The 10,446-nt window shown below is 44.6% G+C and overlaps 1 long non-coding RNA gene across 2 annotated transcripts in view; it reads right to left on the bottom strand.

The window, feature by feature from the left end:
* The window catches only part of LOC121027804 (uncharacterized), a 44,306-nt gene continuing 33,860 nt past the window's right edge, over window positions 1-10,446 (bottom strand). For both annotated transcript variants that reach the window (XR_005788938.1, XR_005788939.1), the window contains one exon: window positions 1-851. This is a non-coding gene — a long non-coding RNA (uncharacterized LOC121027804). The remainder of the gene's footprint in view (window positions 852-10,446) is intronic.

Genomic DNA, 10,446 nt, shown 5'->3' with positions numbered 1-10,446 from the left:
ACCCACGAACTGTGAGATCATGACCTGAGTGGAAGTGGGACACTTAACCAACTGAGCCACCCAGGCACCCCTCAAATTCCAGCTTTCTTGACCACTTAGTTGCATAGCGTATAGTTGTGTAGCCTTGGCTAAGTTACTCCATAGTTTTGCATCTCAGCTTTCCTTGTATGCAAAGTGAAGATAATGCTCTACCTCGAAGACTTGTTGTGTAGATTCAATAAAGTAATATAACAAAAGAGCTTAGAAGAGGGCTGGGTAATGTGTGTTATTATTAACTCCCAAAACCTCCAGAATGGACTAGAAAGCTCTCTGCATTTCTTCATTTTGTCTCAGTTTTCTCATCCAAATGTTTCCCACATTCTTCCTCCATTTAAGAATGTTTCCTGTCTGTCTTATTCATCGATGTAGTTCACTGCTCCCACCAGACTTCAAACCAGCCTTACTCACTCCCCACAGAAGCCATTAATTTATTCTTATTCCTGCCAGCTTTGAGTCAGTCTCTAAGTTGACCCCCCAGTGAGAAATCTGTGAAGCATCACTGAGTCCTCTGCTCTCCCCCTCTTGGGCTTCTTACATAACAAGATGCTTTCTTAACCAGGGGAGATGTCCCACTAGGGATGACAAAGGATGCTTTAGTCCTCTTTAAGAAGAAGTTGTCAACCACGGCCATCGCAGGGCAGAACAGGGAATCACCTTGGAATCACTGAGCATGGCTGTCTTCAGGAGTCATGGGTATAGTGAGCCCCCCGAGACTCTTCGGTGAAAAGTCGTCACTGGAGAGGAAGAGGGATGTGGTACTGGGTCCAGGAAGGCAGATGCTGGAATTCATCCTAGTGCCACTCAGGAAGTGACTGCATATGAGAATGGAGAAAAGAAAAAATAACCTGACTAGCGAGGGTTATGATATTTTGGGCCATTAGAAGATGATGGGGGCACTGCTGAGTGGAGTGTTGTGTTGGGGAGTCACTTTCGCTAAAGTGCCGATGTGAATGGCCTCTACTTTGGCACACACAGAGTGTCAGAGAACTGAGCTACCATAGCCCTTCCCCGGACAATTTTGTCACCAGCTCTAGCATCATTCCTTCCCAAGAGTGTCCTTGCCTCCCACCAAAACCAAGTTTGAGTATGCTATCCCTGCTAATTGTTTTTATCACTGACACCTTCCAGTCACTTAGCCTTTTTTTAAAAATCCCTCCACCATATCATTCTCTAGGATGTTTTTACTACATGATCATAGGGATCTCTAAAGATGACTCAATTCTGGAGAAATGTTTGAGCCCCTATTATACAAGGCTAAATGCTAGGGAACACAAAGATAAGTAAAACATGGTTACTGTTCTCAAGGAGCTGCTATCACATGATTTAGGTGGGTTTGCTAAGTGACACTTAATCCAGGGATGGCCCAGGTTGCCCTAATTATCTTCCCTATTGGCCTGCCTTGTCCCTCTTCATTTATTTAACAAATATTTATTGAACAATGACCATGTGCTAGGCACTGGGCTAGCCTTAGGATGCAGCAACAAATAAAACAAACACCATCCTCACCTCTAGAGAGCAAAACTACAATGTAAAAGAATCAGGCTCAACACCTGGTTGACTACCAAAGGAATACGTAAGACTTAGGGTTCCCATCTCTCCTCTCCTAGAGTGGGGTGTGCTGGGCCATACTTCCCTCTCCCAGCCAGTATGCAGTGAAGTTACAGTTGAGACGTGTTAAGTTCTTATTGGAGTCTGACTTCAGGAACACCTGGAATGAGGGAAGAAGACTAGAGTAGCTGGTTACTCCATGCCCTGGGCTCCTTCCTCACCAGCATTCTCATCATCTCTCTTCTCAGCAAGCAAGTACCTTTCACACTACTTCCTGGTAGATATGGGTTAGAGTCTTCCAAATAGATAAATGTGGGGTATCTTTGGTTTGTTAATGAACAGTCTTCAACAACTGAGGGGAAAGTTGATTGTATAAATACTAAGTTTCCAAGGAAGGATAAGTGAAGGGTTCCAAGGAAATGTTTTTCTTATTTGAAGAGGCATGTAGAATGAAGGCAAGTATCAAATTGCTCCTGATGGCAATAAAACTACTTCTTATAATCTTAGGAGGGACAGCTAATGTAACAGTGACTGAGTAAGGGATGTAGTAAATCTCTTCAGGGCCTCTGACTCTTCAGAATAAGACCCCGAGGAATGACTCACTGTAATAGACTCAGCCAACTATTGATTAACTGTGCTCACAGAAGAGCGTAATATTAGAATAGAACGGAGCATTATAGATTGTGTTGGATTATCAAGACAAGCACAAAGTTTGGAATCAGATGGTCCTGGGTTCAAATTTCAACTCAGGTTCCTCTTTGCCATCTGGGCCTGAGGCAATTTATTTATTATGTTTGCATAATACAGATAAAAGTTCCTATGGAGTAGTTTTTTTTTTAAAGGACTAAATAAAGTGGCATAATCGAAGGCACTTGGCACAGAGTAGGCACTCTGTAAATGCTCCCTTTTCTTCTCCTTTTACAGATTAGAAGCCAAAGACTGAAGAACTGACCTAAGTGGCCTGAGCGCCCGCGATTAACCAAGGTCATGCCTAGATGAAAGCCGCCTGGCTTCCTGACTTCTCATCTAGCTGTCTTTCAGTTGCGTTCATAGTGGGAGTTGTGCAAAGATAATTGAAAACACATTTATCTCTGGTTTTCTAAAGCTTGAGGGCGATGACATTTTTAAAAAGTAGGTGGGGTGAGAGGTGTAAAAAGCGGATTTACTTTGGTGAGTTTACGTTGCTTGAGCATACACCCCACGTGGTAGAGGAAAATGAGTATAGCCAACATGGGATTAAAGATTGTGTTACATTAATCCACAAAGTAAAGATTCCACATATTCTTGAGTGAGGAGGGTGTGACAGGGTGTCTTTATTTTTTGTCCTCACCCACATAACCCTTTGGGTCTCCTTCAGGCCACCTCAGATATAGACTAGTTTTCAGAAGGTCCTACATAAACATTTCCTTCAGAGTTCTGAGCTTGCTAATGTGTGGATTTGGCAGACAAGTGCAAATTAAAGTAGTTATGCATGAAAAATCACTTGTAACCTGCAAATTACTTCAGTGTGGGATTGGTGCTCCACATGGTTGAATAGAAAGAGCCCTCAGGGGCGCCTGGGTGGCTCAGTCGGGTGAGCGTCCAACTGTTGGTTTTGGCTCATGGTCTAGAGGTTCGTGGGATTGAGCCCTGTGCTGGTTTCTGCACTGGGCTTTGTGCTGGCAGCTCAGAGCCTACTCGGGATTCTCTCTCTCCCTCTGTCTCTACCCCTCCCTCACTCGTGCAGGTGCTCTTTCTCTCACCCTCTCTCTCCAAATAAAGAAATGGACATTAGATAGAAAGAAGGACAGAAAGAAAGGCAGAAAGACAGAAGAAAGGAAGAAAGCAAGCCAGCAAGCGAGCAAGCAAGCTCTGGGCCAGGGATGGGATGCCTAGCTTTCCTGCCACTGCCCTCTTAGTCAGGGGGACCCAGGAGGGGAAGCTAACTTCTCTGGGCATCTGTGTTGTCACCTGTAAAATGCCATGAAGTATTGAATGCAAAACACGGACTACATTTTATTTCCCTTTATCCTTACAAGAACGCCATGTGGTAGATAGTACTGTCTCCATGTTATAGGTGAAGAAATAGAGGCATTTTGTGATTTGTCCAATATCATTAAGCTAGTGAGTGGCAGAATCTGATAAAGTTGCATATTTGAACTCAGAATGGGCTTTTAACCTCCAAGACAGACTACCTATATTGAGAAGGGTAAAATGGATACTGAAGCTCAAAGCACTTTAATGAAGTATAAACAAATGTTTATTACAACATTTGGGGGGGATATGATCCCTAGGCGGTGCCTGTATTCAAGTCATTTTCAGCTCATTGACTTTCTTATTCATTGCTTCTCATCTGATCTGAGAGCATCAAACCACAGTTCTCCTCTCTCACCTCATTTGCTCTGGTGTCAGTTCTCCCTCCCACACTGGCTGCACTCAGGGGGAGCCTGGCCACTTCTTGCCAAGTGGGGGAGTGTAAGTGTAGGACGCCACTCTCACACACTCAGAAACACGTGCACAGATACCCGCACACAGAAACACACACATAGGTGCACATACCCACATATTCATACTAGTTTGTTATACACATCCATGGTTTCAGAAACCAACAACTTAAGAATCTGTCATTATGATGGCTGTGCAGACACCAGCAATAAGCCATTTCCCAGATTTGAGGTTTGGAGTGAGAAAATGGTGTGATAAAGTGATAGAAAGTGGAGACCCACATCCTAAGGAGAACATCAAAAGACTCAGACCCGTTGGCTTCAGTCCCAACCCTGAATTCTGCAATTTCTCTTAGTTCATTCAGCCTGCTGAAAGATGCTTATTCTCAGTGGGCAGTAAAGTTCAACACAAACTTGGTGTCTCTTCATGAACTGATTCTGAGCTTTCACTCTGTTTTCTGTATATGTGTTCCAGGCAGTGGTGGTCATCAGACTGTAAACCTGGGAGGTTCAGGGTCACATCGATGGAATTCTCCCTTAAGCGGTTTGGCATTACATGCAATTAGCAATTTCATGATGACAACACTTTTCATTCTTGCTACTGCTTTTTGTTCCGTTTGCTCAGGAGACAGATACAAATGAACTTATTTATTTATTGCATATGCACTTATTGAACACCCTGGTGATACTTTCTCATTTTTGCAGTAACTCTTAATGGTTACAAAGCGTGTTCATGATTAGGATCACACTCAGACTTCCCAAGAATCCTTTGGGATAAAAATATTACCTACTTCATGATGTTTGTGAGGATTAAATGTAACAAACTGCAAAAAGCACTTAGCACTGGGGGCTGGGACACAGTAAACATTATTAAATGTTACTATTCGCATCACTATAGACATTATTAAATATCACTGGCCTATATTACTGATGAGGAACCATAGCCCAGAGAAGCTAAGTCTCTTGCTCAGGTTGGAGAATTAGGCAGCAGAATTCAGTTAAGAATCTAAAACTCAAAACAAACAAACAAAAAACCCCCAAAGAATCCAGATCTCCACTTTCCAAGACCATTTTAGAAAATTATCAGTTGAGATTGCAATCATGGAAGGAAGAAAGCAGGGCCTTAGCATACGTGACAGGTTTTATGGTTGGTGAGTAGGCAGAAGTGTTCAGGGACAAAGCACTGCTCAAGGGGGAGGGGGAGGCCCAGGTCACAGACCACAAGCGGCTGTACGATTCATTTTTGCTCCCACAAACGCTGTCTTCCCTCAGTGCCCTCACATATATTGTTCTCCTTCCCTCGCTGTCTTTCCCCTCTCCCCAGTCCTTCACCAGAACGTGGTGAAGTTCATGTTTCAAGCCTCAGCTGAAACATCTCTTCCAGGAGGCTTTCCTGAGCCCGGTCTGGGTTCGCACCTACTGATTTAGTCTTCTAAATCAGCACCCTGTCTCCTTTTAGGAATACTGGTCTAGCATCTGTCTTCCCAGCAAGGATGTAAGCCACGAGAAGTCATCAACTTTATCTTACTTGCTGGCTGATGTATCCTCGGCAGCTTTAAGGTGTATCTGGCAGCTTTGTTACCCGCAGAGCAGGTGCTGGCCAGCACAAAGATGCAGAGGAAGAAGACTAAGTGGAAAGACATGAACATGACCTTGAAATGCTTTTCCATTTTGCCACAGAGTCACTGTGAGTGGTGTTGTTGGGAGAAGCGAGGAAGCCTAGAGCAGACAACTGGAAGAAACGAAGAAGGACTCCAACACACAAGAGAGGCATGGAAATCGTAACAAACGCAGGTGTTCTTCCTGTAAAGCCCAGAGGTAGGCCCAGACTTCTGCAGACAAAGGAAAGGGGGCTGGGAATGAGCCATTTCTCCCAAACTGCCGCCTTTGCTGCCTTTTGCTAGAAAAAAATCAGGAATCCCTGCTCTTCACAGATGACTGAGCAGGGAGTAAGTAGTCTAGGGATTACCGTGATAAACCTGCTGAGGGCAACAGGGAGGGAAGGAGGGTTTCCCCAGGTCGATAGGTTGATCTATTCGTGACTCTGTCATGTTGGCAGCAAAAAGCGGCGGTGGGACTTTTGGCAGGAAATGTCCAGCTCCGAGGGAGTCCTGATCATGCTGGGAGGTGGCTCCCCTCCCCCGACACCCCAGAGCCCCCAGCCTTTTCCCCTCCGCACCCTCAGCGATGGTGCCCAGACCATCTCTGGCGCCTCCTCCCGGGTTAGGGCAGCGTGGAGGGAGGATGCGGGGCGCAGCTTCAGCCAGGGCCATTCTGTTTACGTTCCCACCCCTCAGCCCTGGGAAGCCCCGGGTTCCCACACTCATTGAGGCAGGAAGGTCGCTGTGGACACCTCATCTGTCTAACTGCAGATAAGCAGCAGCTGCCGCGAGCACGTTGGGGGTCACCTCCCAGACTGCCCACCCTGGAACCACGCGGGAGGAGACCCCTGCCCGTGGCGCGCACGGCGTCCAGGGCCACCTGCTGCCGCAGAGGCCGCTGCAGAACTGCGGGACCCGGCCGGGAAGACGGGGTCTTGGACGCGCCCAGGCACAGCGCATATCTGCCCAGAGCGGCTGCTGGCCTGACGTTCGGGGAGCCCCGCGGAGTTGCACGATGCTCCGCTGCATACTGTTCTCACATCGCTCTGACCACCGCCCGTGAAGAACGGAGAGCAGGTGTTTTTGCGTCCATTTTGCAGATGAGTAAACAGCCTCAGGATGTGCGACAGACCCGCCCATGTTCTCACAGCTCGTCAGTGGTAAAGGCCGTCTGTCTGCCTCCGGTTCGGGCGGGTCTTTCTGTTCCTCCCTGCCAACACAGGAGGCCAAGCGGACAAGTGCCAATTTTTATCCCCGAAAGAGAGCTCTTCCTTCAAGGTTTAACCTGGGTTTAATCTGTCTTCCACCCGGGCCTGGGTGTAGTGAGAAACACCGTGGCCTTGGAGTTTGACTCACGATTCCTCTTCTTGCCAGCCAAGCGTCTTAGTAGCTGCGTGATTTTGGACTCGATTGCCCTGAATATTTGCTTCCATATGCATTAAATGGAGATACAGTTGTTCCAATGGTTGACAATAACAGTAAACACTCTTTTCCATGCCGGGGGCTCCGTTCTAAGCACGTTCTAAGTACATTGACTTGTTGAATTCTCAAACGACCCTATGTTATTTAATATATGTTATTTCATATACCCTATGTTATTTCATTTTACAGATAAAGACTCCATGGCAGAGAAGTAAAGACACTTACCCCGGGTGACACCGCAAACAAACAGCAGAACCAGGATTCCAACCCAGGCTGTCCCACACCAGAGCCAAGTGCTTAATATCCAAGTTATATTGACTATGCCAATTGTATTTACCATCCAGTAAATGAGGACCTCCAGTAGGTCCTCAATCAATTGCTGTTACTAGGAATTAGGGCAGGATTGGCTTGATTTATAAGCAACAAATAGTGCTAACCACCTGAACTAATTAGATAAACCAAAAGGCCTGTCCACTCCAAAATATATTCAGTGTAGTTACGCCATGGTTTCTAACTTTCCACCACTAGAGTCTCTGTTTGTTTAAAATTTAATTTAATTTAGGAGAGAAGGGAGTGAGAGGGGGAGATGGAGAGAGAGAGAGAGAGAGAGAGAGAGAGAGAGTGAGTGAGTCTCAAGCAGACTCCAAACTTAGCACAGAGCCCAACGCAGGGCTCGATCCCACCACCCTAGGATCATGACCTGAGCTGAAATCAAGAGTCGCATGCTCAACTGACTGAGCCACCCAGGTGCCCCTAGAATCTCCGTATATGGCAGGAGGACACTTCAGGGACATTTTGGCAATGTCTGGAGACATTTTTGGCTGTCATAACTGTGGGAGTGCTATGGGTGCCTAATGGGTAAGGCTGCTAAACATTCTATAATGCACAAGATGGTCCTTACAATAAAGAATTATCTATTCCCAAATGTCAATATGCGGAGCTTTAGACACTGCTTTACTACTGAGTAGTAAGTAGGTAGTATTGAGTCAAGACTACTTTAGTCTTGGGGCGCCTGAGTGGGCTCAGTTGGTTAAGCATCTGACTCTTTGTTTTGTCTCAGGTCATGATCCCAGGGTTGTGGGATCGAGCCCCGTGTTGGGCTCTGCGCTGAGTGTGGAGCCTTCTTGGGATTCTCTCTCTCTCTCTCTCTCTCTCTCTCTCTCTCCCCCTCTGCCCCTCCTCCCTTAAAAAAAAAAAAAAAGACTACTTTAGTCTTGAAGGGCCCTAACAGTCATTTGTCACATAGGACAGCAAAGTAATGCTCTATTTACCATCTATTGATGCGTTAACACAGTTCACTATATGTAATCATTTGTTCTTACCTATTGCTGTCACCGCTGTTGTTGCCAGGCAAAGGAGATGTGCCCTAGAAATGGTCAGGCTTATTTGGGGCTTGTGGTAGAGTTAGAAAATTGAAGCTGTTTTTCTGGCAAGTGATGTTACTAACCCGCAGATTGCTGACATTTCTTCCAATATGTTGAAGTAGGTCATAAATAAGCTCACAGCAATGCCATTTCCCTTCAGCACGTAACTCTATGAATTCCTGATATCTCTCAGTTGAGTCAGCTCTTGTTTTTGTCCCCCCTGCAATTTTATAAGCACCAAAAAGATTTTTTTTTTTTACAGTCTGATTTTGTTGGCCCCTTTTGGAAACTCCTTTAGCTACTGACATCTTTGAAATGATAAACATTTACTTTACCAATCAGAACTTTGATCAGAAGAAGAATCTTGGTACCTTATGCGTGTATGAAATATCTGTGATGCTTGGCGGCACATCTAGCTCTCTTATTTTGCTGGAGAACACTGTGCCGCACATCATCATGACTCACTGATTTCCATCTCATCATACATTAGCTCCAAAGACTCTATGAATAATCTGGAAAGGAGTTGTGTCAGTTAGTTTAGGCTAGCTTATGATGCAGTAACAAATGATCCCAATATCCTAACTACAAAAAGATTTCTTTCTTTTTTTTTCCTTTTTTTTTTAAATTTAAATTTTAGTTAAACATATAGTACAATATTGGTTTCAGGAGTAGAATTTGGTGATGCATCACTTACATACAACACCCAGTGCTCATCACAAAAAGTGTGCTCTTTACTACCTATCACCCATCTAGCCCATCTCCCACCCACATCTCTCCATCAACCCGTAGTTTGTTCTCTATCATTAACAGTCACTTGTGGTTTGTTTCCCTCTCTTCTATTCCCCCACCCTTCCCATATGCTCATATATGTTTGTTTCTTAAATTCCACACATGAGTGAAATCATATGGTATTTGTCTTTCTCTGATTGACTTACTTCACGTAGCATAATACATTCTAGCTGCATCCAAAAAGATTTATTTCTTGTTCATGTTGCATGTACAACATAAATTGACTGCTGTCAGGGCACCTGGGTGGCTCAGTCGGTTAAGCATCTGACTTTGGCTCAGGTCATGATCTCATGGTTTGTGAGTTGGAGCCCTGCATCGGGCTCTGTGCTGACAGCTTAGAGCCTGGAGCCTGCTTTAGATTCTGTGTCTCCCTCTCTCTCTGTGCCTCTCCTACTTGTGCTCTGTCTGTCTGTCTCTCTCTTTCAAAAATAAATAAACATTAAATATTTTAAAAAATAAATAAATTGACTGCTGTCCTATTTCCTCTTTTTCATTCATGATTTAGGCTAAAGGAGCAGGCCCTATTTGGGACATGGTGATGTCATAGCAGGGGAAAAGAGCAATGGTAGAACCATCTGATGACTCTTACAGCTTCCACTTACAATTTCTTACAAATACTCTGAACTGGTATATGTCATATATGCTTACATTCCATAGGCCAATGCAAGTCCATAGTCAAGCCAGATGTCAATGAGGCAGAGATGTATATTTCTCCTATAGGCTCCATAGACAGGGGCAATGAATATTCTCAACTATAACATAATCTACCACAGGAGTCTGTCTTTGCCACCAAAGTTATGAACTTCTTCAGAGCCAGGGTCTTGGACTCAAATCACTCCCTTTACAAGAGGTTTCTATTCAATAATTGGAAGAAGAATATGAAGTGAAAGAGTTGAGGCATATAATCTGATAATTTATGATTGACTTGATGAAGATCAGAAGTAGATGGTAAATGTTAAGGAAAAGACAGTGGCCATAGATGACTTCTAGGATTCCAGCTTGGATAACTGATGAATGATAGTGCCAAAAATTGAGGTAAAAAAATAGAGAAGAAGAGGAGGTTTAGAAGGCAAAAGGCCAGTGTTGGTTTTGACCCAGAGAACATGAGGTGTCTTTGGCATAACCATGTGGAAATCTATAGTAGACAGCTGGATGTGGCTCCTGAGAGAGTACTGAGCTACAAAGATTGAATATTGAACAGTATGTTTATTGAGCACTTACTATGTCAGGTATCTTGCAAAGAAATTTACATGCATTTTC

The sequence above is a fragment of the Herpailurus yagouaroundi genome, unplaced genomic scaffold (genome assembly GCF_014898765.1).
Source record: "Herpailurus yagouaroundi ecotype Mexico unplaced genomic scaffold, PumYag 77, whole genome shotgun sequence".
Classification (NCBI taxonomy): domain Eukaryota; kingdom Metazoa; phylum Chordata; class Mammalia; order Carnivora; family Felidae; genus Herpailurus; species Herpailurus yagouaroundi.
This window is presented reverse-complemented; position numbering and strand designations above follow the sequence as displayed.